Source organism: Lissotriton vulgaris, chromosome 12 (assembly GCF_964263255.1).
Source record: "Lissotriton vulgaris chromosome 12, aLisVul1.2, whole genome shotgun sequence".
NCBI lineage: Eukaryota > Metazoa > Chordata > Amphibia > Caudata > Salamandridae > Lissotriton > Lissotriton vulgaris.
Window position 1 is genome coordinate 171,991,544 of NC_141700.1, and position 19,709 is coordinate 172,011,252.

The 19,709-nt window shown below is 45.8% G+C and overlaps 1 protein-coding gene and 1 pseudogene across 1 annotated transcript in view; one reads left to right on the top strand and one right to left on the bottom strand.

The window, feature by feature from the left end:
- URI1 (URI1 prefoldin like chaperone) overlaps window positions 1-19,709 on the top strand; it is a 466,682-nt gene that overhangs the window by 38,616 nt on the left and 408,357 nt on the right. The gene's annotated exons all lie outside the window — the stretch shown is intronic.
- LOC147673784 (insulin receptor substrate 2-like) overlaps window positions 1-19,709 on the bottom strand; it is a 67,764-nt pseudogene that overhangs the window by 29,180 nt on the left and 18,875 nt on the right.

Consider the following 19,709-nt stretch of genomic DNA (forward strand, 5'->3'; position numbering starts at 1 on the left):
GAGAGTGCGTGTGGCACTCCTGACTCCGAGGCCCTATTGAAATTACAGACAGAGCAAGCAATAAAGAGTTACTGGAACACCTCTATGGGCGCAAACCGTATTTGGTCGGGGAAGAGGAGTAAAGAGATAGGAAAAACCCACAGAATCATTAAATGGAACATAAAGAGACAGTAGTAGTAATGCTTGTGGAGCGTCGCCCAATCGTGGACAGTCCAGTTGGTACAGTAGCCGCTTCGGGGGTTTACAACACCCAGAAGAATAGAACATCCAAAAAGGTTTCTTTGCGGTTGGTTGGCCTCTCTGAACCCACCATCTTGAAGCCCTCCTGTCTGGCAATCATTAGCGATTCCAGGATGTCACTTTGTCTTCATGAAACTTCAGAGTCGGTGTTCTCCCCAGAAAGTGTTTTAAAGTATGGATTGTCATTATTTGGCCATGGTTTCTGAATCCTGTTTCGCTCTTGTGGGGGCCACCTTAGTGCTTCCATCACCATCCAGATCTCCTCTGCGTCTTGCTGTTGGGGTGGTTTGACCTTTCGCTGCTCATCCAGTGGTTCAGTGATGTCAAGTTTTGAACAGGCCTCTTTGAGGGATCTTAGTTGGCGTTCAAACGAGGCAAAAGATAATCCTAAAGGGCTGACCCCAGGAGTATGCTATGCCTGCTTTGTGTAAATATTCGGTGATGGGCGGAGCTCTCAGCGCTTTGGTCGGATGATCTTCAAGTAGTCTTGGTACAGTAGAGGTGAGTGACCCCTAAACTGGACTAGCTGTGAGTCTCTGGCTTTATGCAGGATGTCCTCCTTTGTTGAAAGTCATGGACATAGACCAAAATGTCAGGGAGAGGGGCCCTCTCCAGCTTGGGGCCCACCCCCCCCCTACCCAGTGGTACTCCATCATGTTGCAGCGTCGCCTCGTCGGGGAGGGCCAGAATGCGTTAGAAAAGAGCTTTATCATAGTCTTTGAGATCCGTGACCTCGGTTTGAGTTGGCACCACCCGAATGCAAATGATGTTCAGGTGGGAAAGATTTTCTAGATCTTAGTTGTGGGAATGAATGTCTGTGGGTTGCTCCCAAAGGCGCAGGACCTCCTGTTGTAGCCACTCTATCTCCTCCTCACTACTTGATTCCCAGTCCTCCCATGGCGGCAACTCTGTAACCCACCTCTTCCAAGTCCGGGCGAACCTCCCTGAGGTTTGTGGATAGCTATGCCTTCATAGCCTGTCGATCTCCTCTGAGGAATGCGAAGAGATTCTAAGAACGATTTGGTGACTGACCCTCTCCATCCTCTGGGTCCACCCTGTCCTCCGCCATAGTCAAAGACAGTCTATCATTTGACCCCTCTCTGTTTCACAAATTTAAGTGACTGATTCTTTTTTTTTTTTTACCTATTCACAGACAAGGTGTAGGTCTGCGTGGAAGGACGGCCTGAAGAGGGAGAGCAGCAAAGGGTTTAGGACTAGGGAGGAACTTCCATGGAGCAGACCGGAGAGCCAACCGTCTCAGAAAGCCAAAGCTGGGCCCAGGCAGGAGCACAGGAGCCTGAGTCACTCCCCTGGGTCCTTTGGGACAGGCCACAAGACAACAGGAACACGGGCAGCCACCTCTGGCACCAGCGGGCAAGAGTTTGGCAAAGACCAACATCTAAGGCCGGGAGCCCCTGTCTGTCACCCAGGGGCCCCCCACCTCTAGCGCCCCACCAGCAGCAGTGGTTTAACGATGGTCTCCAGAACTGCGAATCAGGCCAGTCTTGCCAGGCACTGAGAGAGAACTTATTTCTTGTCCCCCGTAGCTGCCAGAGGTGCGAAGAGTGGGCCTGTCTTCTGTGCAGGGCCTGGGGCAGTGGAGTCCACTGTGATCTCCCCTGCTGGACAGAAGGATCCGACATGTGAAGCACCACCACAGGGGTCCAGAGCTGGAGAAAGGATTGCTCTCTTGGTGTTGTCTTGTGATCCATTGCTAGCGGGGTGCCCTTCTAGTGCTTTCGCGAACTCCAAGCCTCCCCACTCCCAGTCAGATGCTCCATGGGGTTCACAGGCACAGGGCTCCAGGTGCACGGAGATCAGCCACGAGGTCCGGCGAGACGAGCTTTGCCCAGTTCCCAGGGAGCCAGTTCCTCACAGGGCCAACCCCAATCTCCCTCCGATTCAGGGACTCACTCCTGTGGGTACTTGCACCCTCTCCCGATCAGGCTCACATAGTTCCGGAGTCCTCTCATATTCCCCACAGGGTGGGGGGGGGGGGGGAAGGGAAGGGAGAGCTCCGTTCAACTCCAGAGGTGGAGCAAATCTTAGCTAGGCTGGAGAAAGGGAGGACTCGCAAGTACCTCACACCTCCGCCCCAGGGCCCCACGTATTCTTGGAGCACTTGCATCCCCCTAGGCAGGGCACGCCCATCTCCCGGGGCCTCCCGTCCCCACCGCGGAGCAATTGGCAGTATCTGGTGGTTTGGGGGGGGGGGAGAACTCTGAATTGCCGCCTCCCCCTCTAACAGCCTGTTCTGCTCACCTCCTGCGTCATATCAAAGGCACCAAATACGTATGCCTAAAACAAAATGAACTTGACCTTGTATAATGTAAGTGTTGCTCTTCTAAAATGCTCCAATACCTTCTGGTCGAGTTCAGGCTATATAGAAAACTTCGAAAAACAAGTAAACATCATGTGAAAATGGACTGAAACACAGAATAGTTTAACATTCTGACAGCATATAACCGTGTTTCAGCTGCCTTTAGAAAGCGTCTACCATAAATTCTCTTGCTTGATCATCTCTTGCCGGTGGCGCAAACAGTTGAATTGGATTTTCACAGGCTGGAATTCCAGTTTTTTTCCCATGCATTAAAGACCCTTTTCCTCTTAGTGATTAGATGTCACTTGCCTGGAAACACCATCTAGTCAGTTACTCAATTCAATTCAATTCATAAAGCTTTATTCGGTACATACAAGATGACCATGATAGAAACAGGTAAAACATGATTAAAATCAAGAATTAAAAACCGGATTCTTAAAATAACATACTTTTACGTGCCCTAATAGACTGATTTAAAAATGTAGCAGTAAAAAAACAGATATCGGCAGTTTCCAAATTGAATAACAGACTCATTGCCTGGTTCACTGTACATACACCATGGTTAATAAACGGGGGCTTCAAGTAAGCTATCCTAAAATTCATATACAATTTGCAGATCAATAAAAAGTGCAAGGTGCTTTGTTTGGTGATGCCGTCACACTGGCACGGCCCTGTTGGATGTTTCTTAATACTCGGCTGGGCCACTAAATGATGTGCTACTCCAAACCTCATTCTTGTTAGCACAAACTTGTGGGATGGTCTTGTCACCAAACTTGGATATCTGGGAAAACCTTCATTGATTTTATATTTACTAAAGAACATGACTGTGGACAGGGAGCCATTTACTGACCCCCGTGTCCCCGCCTGATGCTCCATAAATGTTGCTTTCAGCTCGGCTTTTGGGATCATAGAAGCGGCACCCGGGTCAGTCAGTACATTTAAATTAAATATTTCTAAGAAACAATCAGCCACATATCTTAACCAAGGGATATTGCGATATTTACCCAAAGATAAACAATCCTCAATGACTGATCTATTAAACAACTTCTCATCCTGTAGCCAAATTCAGTTGCTCATTGAATCTACCTGTATGTGACTTAGAAGTTGCGTGCAGAATAAGTTGTTCCAACTATAGGATAACAATAAAATACAACTATGATCCAATTTTAAGAAATGTGCCGACCCCCCAACTCCTTATCACGCACTGCACTCCTGCTGATAATGATTAAGCACCCAACAAAGTACCATGCACAGCATGTTTTTATGTGGCAGATGCCTCCTCCGGCCAGGCTTGAGTAAATGTGGTCTCTCGCAGTGCATTGCTGTGGTTACTCCGCAGGGGTCCAGGATGAGGAGAAGAACCCTGAAACTATTCAGAATTTCTGGGGGGAGAACTAGCTCCGTTGGGAGGGGACTCAATGCTAAGACACCGGAGTCCGAGCTTCACCAGGTGGGGAGTGGGGAAGTGCTGGTCTGCTTTCCTGGCCGGTGTTTTCGGGTGTGGTTTTTAAGGGAGTTTAGTTTTTGTTGCCTGCAGGGTCCAGGTAGGGGAGTAGAGACAGGGTGGGGTAGGGAACCGAGTGGCTGACCAGCTGCTACTCTGGAGCAAATGAGGCTGGAGGAAGCGCAGAAGAGGAGGCAGATGTTTACGAGTGAGGGAGGAAAGCCGCAGTTAGTCTCTTGCCACCACCTCTTTCACGTCCAGTGGCAAAGTGTTGTTCGGGGTCTCAGCATCCGCTCCCCCTGTGCATTTTTTGTTAAGAAAAATAAAAGGTGAATGCTGTGTGTTTAATAAAAAAAAAATATGTATACATGCCTTCAGCGGAGTGCTTTTGTTTTGGAGCCACGGCAAAGTAACCAGTGTGTTTCCCACCCAAAAAATAAAGCGTGAATACTGTGTGTGTTAAATTTCTTTTTTTAAATGATGCCGTCAGTGGCGTGCTTTTTGTTTTTGAGCTAATGCAATCAAAGTAACCAGTGTGAACAAAGAAATCCTCCAGCTAAAAAAAAAACCCCAAGCATTTGCAATGCAATCGGTCTCGCCTTTGGACCTTACATGTATTTAGCTATGCAGCACATTAGCCTGGGTGCTGAAACATCTACTGTTCTTTAACATGAAAGAAAAGTAAGCACCAAACTGAGTGACATGCCCTGTATGGGAAACACATGTAGAAAAATATTGCCTTTCAGTGGGAAACGATATAGTCCAAAGCTCTGTTTTTAATATAAAAACCAGGGCCTTTGGTGGTCATGTCACTGGAAATGCAAGATTTGAAAAAAATATTATTTTCTTAGGGTGCTGAAGGACCGGGTTTTAGAACCCAGTAGCGTCAGGGAGAACGCCCGATACCTTCGAGTTCCCCTGTCTTGGCAAACCGAGACACGGGATACTTCTTGATGATGTCAAAGACCAAAGTTTATTGGCTGCAACCAGGAACAGAGATCTACGAAGTACACACGGGTAGTTCGTCAGAGACTGCACAAATTCAATAAACGGAGCATGGTCTTTTATGCCAAAAATCAAGCCTCCGGCAAGTTCCAAATTTACATTCGGTGCATACAAACTGACCAATGACAATATAACATTTCAAAAGTAGCGAATGACGACAATCCCATTTTCCGTTGTCCAGCCCACCAAAAATGACCAAGCAAATTCCTGATTTCCTGTTCGATCAGGCCGGACAAACCCATCATAAACCCTTCAACCCAAATCAATGATTATGTTGTAAAGGAAAGGCAAAACAGATTGGGGAGGAGATAGAAAGGTGGGAGCAGTGTACCATAAACTCGGGCATGTCCTGCTCTTTGATCTTTATCAGGCCAGCTGTTGAACAAGGAACTGGCTCAGCGGGGTCAGCCTCGGGCAAGGAGTCAGTTCGGCCAGGTCACTCAAGAGTCAGCTAAGGCGTACGTGTCTCAAGGACTCGTTCAGCCACAATCATCGGGCCTATGTTAGGGCAACCACATAAAATGGCTGCCGTATACAAAATGGAACCCGAAGGTTCGAACTAGATCCTCGAATACAGAGTGTTCTCCTATATCGATTCATACGAAAACACTCAGACAAGCTACACTCGCCATTTGCGGTCTGCTGACACCAAAATCATTCATTTCCGACGATCTTCGTTGAACGGGTTCGGAACCATCGAACCCAATTCGTAAACCACGGAACCACAGTGCTCGTGGGTAACCATTTCTTTTTTAATTGACCAGCCAGATCCCCGAATAAATTGATTTATGGGTCCAGTTTGGTCGTTTTAATTAGCACTCACTCATTATAATTAGCCTGTCCGGAATTCGGTTAAAACCGACTCTCCTCGACTGTACACCTCCGGATGAAAATCAGGTGACCCGGTTTAAACCGAGTGTCACTGATTTTCATAGCTGGCGTGGGCGAAGATCAGCTGTTGTGCTCTGCCGTCTGTTTTACTGCGGCCGCACCCGAGTACTCCACAGGTCTTTAAAAAGACCATTCATTTAATGAGGCTTTGTTGTTCTGTCCCCCCTTCTCAGAGTCCCTGGGGGCGGGGCTGAGCGCAGAAACATCTTAATTGCTTGCGGTGTTGTCACATGTCTGGTAGCCGGCCCTGCACCAGGGAGCTGGGAAGCAGACACCTATTGGGCTCAAACGGGCTTCAGTCCCGTCCCCCCTCCCACCTCCTTCCCCCGTACTGTGTGAGCCCGGGCTGAGCAGCCTCCAGGGCACACATAAAGACACGTTTTTTTATCTGCCAGCCGCACCCTAGTACGTCACAGCTCTTTCAGACCATTTACTGGTTAATGAGGCTTTGTCCGGCTTCAGTCCCGTCCCCCCTCCCACCTCCTTCCCCCGTAGTGTGTGAGCCCGGGCTGAGCAGCCTCCAAGGCACACACAAAGACATGTTTTTTATCTGCCAGCCGCACCCGAGTACTTCACAGCTCTTTAAGACCATTTACTGGTTAATGAGGCTTTGTCCGCAGCCTCCAGTGACTTTCCACAAGAGGTGGCTGGTGGCGTGCCAAAGCCAATGTCTAACAGTCACTTTTTACTTGAATTCCTTCTTTTTGATTAAGCACTTTATTTTGTGTGTATTTTTATGTGCTTTAATACATTAATAGTGAGCAAGATTGCATTTTGAAAACACGGCGCGAATCTTCAGACAGAAAGAAACCCTTGACCCGTTTAGCTTTCCTGATGCGTTACTTTTATTTAACCAGTGTTGTTGAACGATTTAAGAAAATTAAAAGGATAGGGGTGTGCAACAACAATCTCGAGCAAAACCCAGATGGTAGGGGATCTAATTTTCAATGTGTGCCACTAGATTGGATGCAAAATTAGCAAACCGTCCCCACTTTATTTAAATGTCGAACACGCACGATCATGTCACAGGAGACAGGCATGTTCTCATGTTGGTACAGCCATTGCGTAATCAATCAGGTGGTTTGACATTAAAATAAATATACTTCCAAGGTGCGTGCAGTATTCCCATTATGAGACACGGCGGGCAGGTGGGGTTAACTAGATTGTGCCCGGATCCACATCATCCCTCCTTGAATATTCCACACAGCTGTTCGGTGATTAGCAATGGACGGCTGGGTGCTTACCTAATGTATTTGTGTTTTCATAACCGTTTTGATACGGGGAACGCGCTGCCTGCCTCCAGTGACTTTCCACAAGAGGTGGCTGGAGGCAGAAAACTCAGCGTGTGTGCCAAAATAAGTGGCAGGGCAACAGAAACCCTGTGACCTGGCTGCCGGTAAACCCCAAAGAGAAGCAAACTTTGTTTCTTTAGAAAGTTAAAAGAAACCCTTAAAACGTTTTCCAAACTGCGGAGCACTTCCTCCACTCTAATCAACTAAGAGTCACCAGACTTTAAATCTTCATCAAAAGCACAAATGTCCTTATCCTCTGTGCAAAGGTCACTGGCTGAGACTGCATTAGAGACACTTTGCATGTCAAAAAGCTCTTCGGTTTTGATATCATCTCCAGCACTACTATAAACAGCAGGCTAGAGACAGTCGGAAGAAGAGCAGTAGTTTGTTGATGTCAGAAAAGTGCTGCGGGTTCCCAGGCTGATAATGGAGCACCAGGTAGCTTGCGGAAATGTAGAGAGCAGTGGCATTATCCGGGTTCATTGCAGACGCTGCTGCACCGAGGGGATCCAGGAGCAGAAGAAATGCAGTCAGGCAGAGAGCACCGGGCCCCGAGGGCAGCCCCGGCAGCGACGCCCCATGCAACAGTAGTTTCCATGCTTGATGCATGCATTTGGAAGCAGTCAGTTTCTCAAATGCCCAAAGGTAAGTTCCTATGCCTCAATCATTCGAAGTGCAGTTGACAGTCTTTTTGGGATCTCTAGTGCGCCAGACCTAAGACCCCAAAATTTGTGAGTCTGTGCACCACCACCCTTTCTCTTTGAAAATGACTTGTTTCCCTGTGCCCAGGAACACTGGAAACTTAACAGTGTTTTGATTTAGCACAAAACAGGTACATGGATGGTTACTAGTGTCCTCTATAAACTGCAGGTGAAATATTAGGATACAGATGGGATGGCACCACCTTCTGTTTTGTAGTATACCCTGGTGTTATTTCTGTGAATGTGGTCTAATAGTTTTATTTTGTTTCTGGCAGGAGGGAGGGTTAAAGCCATAGGAAGAATAACAATGTGATGTATATGTTGAGTCTGTACTTTACCCACACCCTCTGTCCGTTTTTGCAAGAAGAATCAACTATTTTTGATTATAAGAGTAAATGGTGGAAAATGCATTAAAAAAAAAATGAAACCCTTAAAACTTCACCTAGTTGAAAAGAGTTGCATTTAATACACAGGCCCATAAAAAGAAAATAATTCCTCTTTGAAACGACAAGACTGTCTGCGATACACATACTAAACTATAATGACCGTGACATTTAATTGAGAAATAAGACGACATATTTTCTCCCTCTCCCGTCATTTTCTTTTGCCCATAGGCGCCTCTCCATGTAAAGAACACAGAGCCAATATTAGTCAATTAAAAGTCCCTACACAAAAACGTCCGCGTAACTGTCAATAACACACTCAGTCAAATCCAAAAGCTACAGTATATTCATCACCAACTTTATTATGAAAATGATTGTTTTGCTAAAAGAAAAATGATTGTTTTGTTAAAACCAAACAAAAAAGACAATATTTTGACCGCCCAAGACCAGTTCGGTGTCTGTAACTGGTGCATCGACAGACGCAGGACATCTAGATTCGATAAAACTGTAAAGCAGGTCTTGTTACTTGGTAGAATTCATCAAGACACCCTCCCCTACAAATAGTTGACCGCCTACTCTCTCTTTGAGAGCATCCTTTTTTTTTAGCCTTGAGTCTACATAACAAGTACAGGGGTACGTTTCCAGCTTTATTTACTACGCTAATTCACTTGTAACCATTCAAAGTATGTTGTTAGTTCAGGAAGGCATTCTCTCACAGCTCCAAAACCACAGGTCTATCTAGTTTAAAATTCGGTAATGGTGACTTGTTTGAATAAGTGTCTAGCATTTCCATAATTTCCTTATTACGTACAGCACGCTAATTATTTGAAGTGTGCTTATTACTAAGGAGAAATCGCACACTAATAAAGATGAAATTGTCTTTCTCTGGGCTTATTGCAGACCACCCAGCCATCCTTCACGCCGAGAGTGGTGCTGATGTCCAGCAGGCGGGGGCTGGGGTAGATGAGGGGAGCACGAGTTTGATTTATAGTAGTGCTTCTTTCTGCTCACACTTTGCTGGTACTCTTTGGTTGTATTTAACTGATAATGTCGATAGGCACCTCCGGCTGAAATAGCAAACCAGTTATCATTCTTCTACAAAACATGTTTTTGTAATCAGTGTGATGCTGCAATGGCAAGATTTCAACTTCACAAACTCAAACACTTAAAGCATAGACTCTTCCATAAACCTTGAAAATAACAGCAGGAGAGGATGTAGTCTAATGGTTAGGGCCATGGACCTCAAATCTGGCGAACAGGGTTAGAGTCTCGGCAATGACGCTCACCATCCTGTGATTCTGCGCAAATCTCGTAATCTACCCATCCCTAACAAAAATGAGTGTGCCCCTGTGTAACGCAACAGGTGCTCATGTGAAGCGCTTCAATACCTTCAGGTCAAGTTAGCACTATATAAATCTGAGGGGGAAAAATAGCAGTGAAAATCAGCCTTGCTTTACTCAGAGCTGTGCCACCATGCTACATGATTTGTGAGGAGGGCCCAAAACCAAACACATGTCAAGCTCTCACTTTCTTCAAATGACAACACATTGATTCTAAATGAACTATGAGACCTGCCTGCCTTGCCTACAATGCCCAACACTCCCAGAAATCTCTCATTTCCAAAAAGTTCCCTCTGTACTCCACAGTTCAAGAGGTGTGCCTTGCACAAAGCCTCCTTTTCAGGCACATTTCAGAAAGTGCTGACTTAACCTTCGACTTGTCAAAATGTATTTGGACCTCATACACACTGTACATAGACTGTCTATATACCATGCATCAATAAAGAAAGCAAGCAATAATAAAAGCAAAGAGTTCCATAAACACCGGTAAAACACTGTTTCAGTTGTTTTTTATGGCGCGAAAATGAGTAACCACTGTAAAGCACTGTTTTTTTGAGGTATTGAAATCACTGGAAAACACTGAAAAAACACCACCAGAATTTACCAAGAATAGAAACTGAAAACAGGAAAGCCTAATTATAATCACACCCCCTTTTTTTTACCAGGCCCTCAGACCCGCATGCACAACTGCGGCATCTCCATCAAAAGAACTCCGCAAAAGAGTCCCCTTGTGGGGCCCGTGAGGAACTGCAGCGCCACCCACACGAGGAGCAACGCCCAATGATGACTTAGGGCGCTCGGACGGTTTTCTGAGGGCACTAGGTTACCAAGGAGAGTCTATCCACCTCATACATTACACATTTTTTCATTCCATACCTGTTAGGATAATCACAGAGCAAACCTTTACCTTCCATTACCCCTTTTAGTATTTTTTTCCTCCTCCACATAACAGAGCGAACCAGACTATGGTTGACTCCCCTTGAGGAACTGATGCCCCCATCTTGTGTTTGATTGTTAGTCTTGGGAGCAAGGGCACTGGACCTCATTTCTTTTCTTAATAGAGCTCCCCGCCCCCCTTCTCTTTGTGTGTTTACATAACAATTTCTATAGACTGGAATCTAGAGAATGCTAAAGTGATTAAGGTATTTTACTGACCTCTGCTGGTCGTTTCTTATCAAGAAAGTTAAACAGAGGCAGTTGCCAGAAAAAATAAATAAAGTCCTTCATCGGAAACCAATTCTGGTATTTTACTGGCCTCTCTACTGGTGGTCGATTTCTATCAACTCAGTTAAATAGAGGCAGTTGAACAGAAAAAAGTCCCTATGTGGAAGCAGACCAGTCCTAGGGATGATCTCCAGAGCACACAAAGTACATACACATATGAGTATGTACTAAAGTATATACAAGAGTTCTCAAATGCTCGACCTAAAAAGGAGTGCGCCGAAATCAACTTCAGTGGCAAGAAGTGAAAGCCTGCAAAACTAGGGCCAGTAGCCATGGGAGGTACCATCCACCACCACCACCTCATCCACCACATCCTCATCCACCACCATCTAGCACCACCACATCCACCACACCATCCACCACCGCCACATCCACCACCGCCACATCCACCACCGCCACATCCACCACCGCATCCACCCCCACCCCCACAATTACATCCACCACCACATCCACCACACCCACCACATCTACCACCACCACATCTACCACATCCACCACCACATCCACCACCTCCTCCACCACCCCCCCACCATATCCACACCACATCAACCACCACTTCCACCTCCACATCCACCTCCACCACCACATCCACCACGCGAAATTGTAATAATCTTGTCTAGACCTGTTAATCGCACTTTCCTGTATTAAATTGAAAGCGGCTGGCTGCGGCTGGCTGCATCCGCTGCCCAAGCGAATTTGGTAACCTGTGCTTTTGATGAGTGTTTCGGCTTGAGGGGTTGAAAACGAGGTTGTATGCAAAGGTAAAACCCACGTTCAATCTGCTGTGAAGCGGGGGCTGGCGACTAACCTAGTGATTCGGGACCACATCCAACACCACCGCCACATCCGCCACATCCACCACCGCCACATCCACCACCGCCACATCCACCACCGCCACATGCACCACAGCCACATCCACCACTTCCACATCCACCACATCCACCACCGCATCCACCACATCCACATCCACCACCAGATCACCACCACCACATCCACCTCCACATCCACCACCACATCCACCACCACCACCAGCGGGCGAAATTGTAATAATCTTTTCTAGACCTGTTAAATGCACTTTCCTGTATTAAATTGAAAGCGGCTGGCTGCGGCTGGCTGCATCCGCTGCCCAAGCGAATTTGGTAACCTGTGCTTTTGATGAGTGTTTCGGCTTGAGGGGTTGAAAACGAGGTTGTATGCAAAGGTAAAACCCACGTTCAATCTGCTGTGAAGCGGGGGCTGGCGACTAACCTAGTGATTTGGGACCACATCCAACACCACCACCACATCCACCACCGCCAGATCCACCACCGCCAGATCCACCACCGCCAGATCCACCACCACCAGATCCACCACCGCCACATCCACCACCGCCACATCCACCACCGCCACATCCACCACCGCCACATGCACCACAGCCACATCCACCACTTCCACCACCGCATCCACCACATCCACATCCACCACCAGATCACCACCACCACATCCACCTCCACATCCACCACCACCACCAGCGGGCGAAATTGTAATAATCTTGTCTAGACCTGTTAATTGCACTTTCCTGTATTAAATTGAAAGCGGCAGGCTGCCTCCACTGCCCAAGCGAATTTGTTAGCCTGTGCTTTTAATGAGTGTTTCGGCTTGAGGGGTTGAAAACGAGGTTGTATTGAAAGGTAAGACCCACGTTCGTTTTGCTTTGAAGCGGGGCTGGCGACTGAAGCGGGGGCTGGCGACTGACCTAGTGATTCGGGACCACATCCAACACCCTCACCACATCCAACACCCTCACCACATCCAACACCCTCACCACATCCAACACCCTCACCACATCCAACACCCTCACCACATCCAACACTCTCGCCACATCATCCTCGCCACATCCAACATCCTCCGCCACATCATCCTCCGCCACATCATCCTCCGCCACATCATCCTCCGCCACATCATCCTCCGCCACATCATCCTCCGCCACATCATCCTCCGCCACATCATCCTCCGCCACATCATCCTCCGCCACATCATCCTCCGCCACATCATCCTCCGCCACATCATCCTCCGCCACATCATCCTCCGCCACATCATCCTCCGCCACATCATCCTCCGCCACATCATCCTCCGCCACATCATCCTCCGCCACATCATCCTCCGCCACATCATCCTCCGCCACATCATCCTCCGCCACATCATCCTCCGCCACATCATCCTCCGCCACATCCACCACCACATCCACCACCACATCCACCACGTCATCCACCACGTCATCCACATACACCACCACATACACCACCACATCATCCACATACACCACCACATCATCCACATACACCACCACATCATCCACATACACCACCACATACACCACCACATCATCCACATACACCACCACATACACCACCACATCATCCACATACACCACCACATACACCACCACATCATCCACATACACCACCACATCATCCACATACACCACCACATCATCCACATACACCACCACATCATCCACATACACCACCACATCATCCACATACACCACCACATCATCCACATACACCACCACATCATCCACATACACCACCACATCATCCACATACACCACCACATCATCCACATACACCACCACATCATCCACATACACCACCACATCATCCACATACACCACCACATCATCCACATACACCACCACATCATCCACATACATCATCCACATCCACCACCACATCCACATCCACCACCACATCCACATCCACCACCACATCCACATCCACCACCACATCCACATCCACCACCACATCCACATCCACCACCACATCCACATCCACCACCACATCCACATCCACCACCACATCCACATCCACCACCACATCCACATCCACATCCACCACCACATCCACATCCACCACCACATCCACATCCACATCCACATCCACCACCACATCCACATCCACATCCACCACATCCACATCCACATCCACCACATCCACATCCACATCCACCACATCCACATCCACATACACCACCACATCATCCACATACACCACCACATCATCCACATACACCACCACATCATCCACATACACCACCACATCATCCACATACACCACCACATCATCCACATACACCACCACATCATCCACATACACCACCACATCATCCACATACACCACCACATACACCACATCCACCACATCCACCACCACATCCTCCCTTCACATTAAAAAACTCCATTTTCACATTGTTTTCTTTTAAAATTGTTATAACGAGGAATTATTCTATCTTAGTTTGCCTTTAAAAAATAAATTCCTAGAAATTTCCCCCCCAAAAAAGGTTAAAGTGACGCTGTAGTTAGATGAACATTTCAGGGCCACCCTAACCTTTTGAACCCAGTAATCCACCAGTTCTACTTAGCAGAGCAAACTGTAATTTGCACTGCCGCATGCACTGCTCCTGACCCCAGATATTACATCTCTCAAGACCTGTTCTGTGACCTCATTTATAACTTCACTCATGACCACTGATTACATCATCCAATGAGTGTGTTAGTTTGTTTTATACTATGTATTGTGGCAAGTATCATCCTAGTTCTCTACCTAATTTTGTTCAACCTTTTTATTACTAACGGGTGTAAGTGTTTACAAAAAATGTTATCCTCCTAATGTGTCAAAGGTGCGTAGAGGTATTGAGCATGTTATGCATGTTTGTGTACAGAACTAATGCTGTGTGCAGCTTACAGTGGATAACTTGCATACAAGTTTCTTGGTTTTGAAAAAAAGAGTATGCCCTTTTAAAATGATTGTATGAAGTAAATATTAAGTACTGTAAGCACCCTTGACTATTTTAAGGCAATCGTCTCAGCATGATAATTTCTATAAAGGACAAACTACTTTGTACATCAGGTACTTATCCATGTTCATTTGCTTGATATAGCACCGAAGCTCATCTATTCTAGAACTCTATCAGCAGTGTATAAAGGGTCTGAGTAGTGTAACGTTGGGCCCTTTCAGGCCTTTGGTGATTACAGTGATTAGTGTATTTGAAGAGGTTTTGGACAGAGGGAACACTGTTCTTAGATACTGTTTAATAATCTGTGGTATATTTCTCATGAGAGTTTGGCTTTCTGCAAATTGTGTGGGACAGTGAAAACTCTCTGCATAGGTTACACACTGTTTATATTACCTACGTTTCTACTCTTGTCCTCGTCATTTCTCACAAGATGATTGATAACTGTGAAGGGTGTGATAAAGACTTCTGATTGGCCAAGGTAGCTTTTTTATATTGGCTAAAAACTGTTCATAGTAGGGCATTACTTTTTAACAGGGCTTTAGTGTCTGGGACAAGTTGATTTTCTCTGAACTAATGTATACAGATTGAACACAGTGTGCAGTAGGGGTTACCCAGCGATGTGTGGTTGCTCGTCAACATGAGCTCAGTTGCCCATGAAGTGAATGGTATAGGCTCGGTGTTAAACATAACACAAGCTTGCTTCACCTAAGGGGGTTGAATGTGTGGAGGCAATAATGTTGCTTTATATTTTTCTTAGCTATCTGTTACTTTCTTTCATACCTCTAATGCCTTACTACTTTATAATGTGCACAAAAATAGCTTGGGTGATGCGTTCAGTGATGTCATGAGTAATGTCATAGAACGTGTCCTGAGTAAAATGTGAGGAGATAAGCTGTGCAAGGCGCGGACGCAAGTTATAGGTAGCTCTGGTAAATATAACTGGTGAATTTCTTTAGATTTGTTTGTTCAAAACGCTATATTGTTCACCTAACTGTAACATCACTTTAACCTTCGTTTTTTTCAGTGAATCTATCTATGTATCTCTCCAGCTCTCTTATCCATTGGCTTGTATTTTGCGTTTTCCTACCACAACCCATAGCATAAAGAAGTGAGCAATTTACTGAGACATAAATATAGTGGCACGCATAAAAACACTTCCCAATACGTTGAAAGGAACTTGACATAACCAGTGATGGCTAGTACCTATATATACACTAGGTTGTCTTACAAGTTTTCTACAGTGATCATAACATTGAAATTGGGATATTGGTCATCAGCATATACTAACTTTGCCATATTTTCTTATTCTATTGGAATCGAGCACATGTTATTTGAGTAGCAAAAGTGGATATGCAAATTTCGTTTTTTTACACAACCCCCTCTACTTTGTGAAGGACATTTTAAGCTGCTGCATTTTACACGAGGTAAGTTTTAAAAATAACATGAGCAATTGCAGCTTTGACAGATTTGCAAAGCAGTTGCTTCGGACTTGAGAGGGACATCTAGTAAAGTTTTGAAGTGCTTCAGTTCCGTTAAAGAATTCACACAGTTTAGTATTTACTGTAGCTATGTGAAAATGCCAGACCTATTAGCTTATTTAGTGCTTGTTTAGACATGTTGACGTGGAAGGTGACAGCTGCCAGTTGCGTGTGATATGGTGTAGTTAGTTATTTAGTGCTATAGGGACCCCAGTGGGATATATATTGTGCTTTACAATCTCTATGCTGTTGAATTAGTCTTTTAAAGCTTTTTGGAACAGAGTGATGTCAGTACATGCAAGCTTTTCAACTACGGAAAACTTGTTGTAGGGAGAACGGAATCCAGTTGATTAATCTTGGTATATGCTCCTAATTTCCTTCATGGTTTCAGGAGCTGTCGCCCCCTGCACATTAAAAAACACAAAAAAACTACAGTTTTTAGTTGTTCTCCACATGATACTTTTACCTCCTCTCTTTTTCTCTAAAGTTTAATCAAGATGACAATTGCAATCAAATGCCCGCAGATACCAATGCCTCATTTGGAGCGAATGCTAGCGGACTGATTACTATGGTTGATTGGGCAATGTCGTGGAGAGAATTATATAATTTTTTCTATTGTCCACTTTTTTTTTTAACGCTTTTCTTCCAAACCGGTCTCTCACCTGCCCCCTCCCACGACTACACGCATCACAAAATAGACAAAATGTTCACCACTTTCAAAACTGAAAAAATGCATAGCATTTGGAATACTTTTGCACTCTGCCTAGTCACAGCTTTATAAAATGACCATGTGTACTACTTGGACCGACCAACAGGTAAATTGACTTAATCTCTGAGGCCCCAATTTGGTGTCTTTTTTTCCAGTTTTTTCTCCAATTTAATTAAATTTCCAATCAAGCAGGGTATTAAAATATTCTAATTTTACCAGTCTTCATTTCTAGTTTGCTTGTTATAAATGGATGCAAATGTATTTGTTTATTTTACTGATGAGAATACAGCCTTTTACTGTTATTGATAAGAAAACTACTGTATATTTCGACTGTAAGTTGTCTTACATAAGTCGTGCAGGCACTACATATTTATTTTTGGTAGGTTACATTTTTGAACTGCACTTAAGCAGTTTTCTGCCTATGTCATCGTTCTTTGGAATAATTCAAGCATTCAACCCTCGCCCCCTCCCCTGGCCGAACGTCTTAAGTGCCACAAGTAGGACTGGGCTTGCTGTGCTGTTTGGCTTGATGAGTCTGATGTTGAGTATGTGCTGTCAAAAAGGGACTTAACCGCATGCGCGCTAGCGGGTTTTCCCGCTGTGCGCTTAAATTTGAAAATCGCGGGTAACGTGACAAAGCCAGCTCGTCATCAGCGTAGCGCAGGTAACGCCCATGACGAGCTGGCTTTGTCACCAGCGTCAAAGGGGTTAACCTGCCATTTCGGCCTGGACGGTTTAAGTTGCAGCAATGCCAAAATTGATTTGCACATAGTTGTTCCCTGTCTACAGGGGTGCATCAAGCCAGATAAATAAATACATAAATAAAAAACTATGGTCTTGGATCAGATTAATTATCAATTGCTGATATTCAAGTGTTCAAATTACCAAACACATAAGCCTAGGGCTTTAATCGCTTTACCAGAAAAAACATGAACCTTGAGGAAATTTACAACAGCACCCTGAAAGGAGATGTCGGACAAAGTATTAAAATCGTCCCTAGTATATAGGGGAATGAGTATTCTAAAAATCAAGAGATCAGATTTTTTTAAAAGCGCATCAGTGTCCTCTATATCAGAGCTGTACAAACTTGCCCCTGTTAACCCCTTCACTGCGGTGGCTATTCCGCCGCAGTGCTAAGGGGGGAGAGCGGCCGAGCGGCGGGCGCATGCTGGTGATGGAACCGCTCCGTCACCAGCGTCTGTTGCGCTGTGCTCATGACGGAGCGGTTCCGTCATAGCCCCGCCCACTCAATAGAACGCGCCGCGCAGGCGCAAGATCAGCGCCGCGCAGGCGCGGCGGCCGGGCCATGACGGAACCGCTCCGTCATCAGCACAGCGCGACCGCGGCTGATGACGGAGCGGTTTTATTTTAATTGTGGAAATAACCACTATCTAATCTCGGTTCTAATACTTCAATCCCCCAATTATTACTTATTAGAATGGTCAGCCTTTTAGTACAATATGATTTGCTTTTTCTAAAAAAAAAACTTGTACCCATCTCTGGCATCGCAAAAACTCTTTTATTGCAAGTGTCTTGTATGATAACTACTTGTGAATCATATTTATATAAAGAATCCATTATCGACCACTGTTTTAAGAAAAATGTTTTATTCTTAAACATTTTGTATTCCATGTCAAGCAAGTAAACTCTCGATGTTAGACTCTTAATTTCGTTTTGAACATGGCATATTTTCTTTTGTAAACTTCTGACAGCATGGTAGACATCAGGAAGCTGTACTGCCACAGAAAATAATAGTATCACATATAAATATACAGATAAGGTGATGCATAGAGAGCTGAATGAATTACTGTTTCTGAACATACAACACATTTCTTAAACATTCAACAAGGGAATGTGGGGTACCTATTGGGACTCTGATTCAAATAATCTTCCTGAAATTGAAGGGTTGTTGCGGGACACTGCTGTGTTAGTCTATCCTTACTGGGACCAGCACTCACCAATGCAGTCACATCCAGCTGCTTCAACACACTCCGAAAGACCTTCAAATGGATCCCCCCGAGTCAAGAAAGACAGTGATCAGCACTCACCAATGCAGTCACATCCAGCTGCTTCAACACACTCCGAAAGACCTTCAAATGGATCCCCCCGAGTCAAGAAAGACAGTCACCCACGCACTCATCACCAGCAGACTGGACTATGGAAACGCACTCTAATCCGGCATCAACAAGTCCCTACTTTGAAAACTCCAGACTATACAGAACACCACAGCCTGACTCGTCCTTGGCATCCCAGACAAGAACACATCAGCCAACATCTACGAAGACTACACTGGCTCCCCATAGAGAAAAAAAATCACTTTATAATCCTCACCCACACCTACAAATGCCTACACAAAAACTGACCCAAATACCTCAACGACAGAGTCAACCTCCTTGTAACCAAAAGAAGCCTCCGCTCCTTCAACCTCGCACTAGCCGAAACCCCGCGCATCTACAGAGCCAGAGCAAGCAGAAGATCCTTCGCCCACACCGCAGCTAAGACCTGGAACGAGCTACCGGCAGACGCACCCCCCTCCCTGAACACCTTCAGAAAGACCCTCAAGACCTGGCTCTTCGGCTTAGCAAACCAGCGGTACACCCCCACCACCCTAGTGTCATGAGACCCCCACGGGTGAGTAGCGCGCTTACAATTCCCCTGATTGATTGATTAACTAGAGGGAGAAGGCATCTTCTCTGCCCTCCTCAATTCCCATCAGTAAATCATGCACTCAGCCAGCATTTTGTAGTGTCACCAAACTCTTCTGGTGTATCCAACAGGTGGCCAGTTTGGTTTTACCATCTGACAAGCCTCAGTCATTACATTCCAGTTCTGCGCTTGCACAACCCCAGTCTCCTTTTTGGTTTAAGTGAAGTACTTGTGCATTAACCCCATTTTCAAGCGCTCT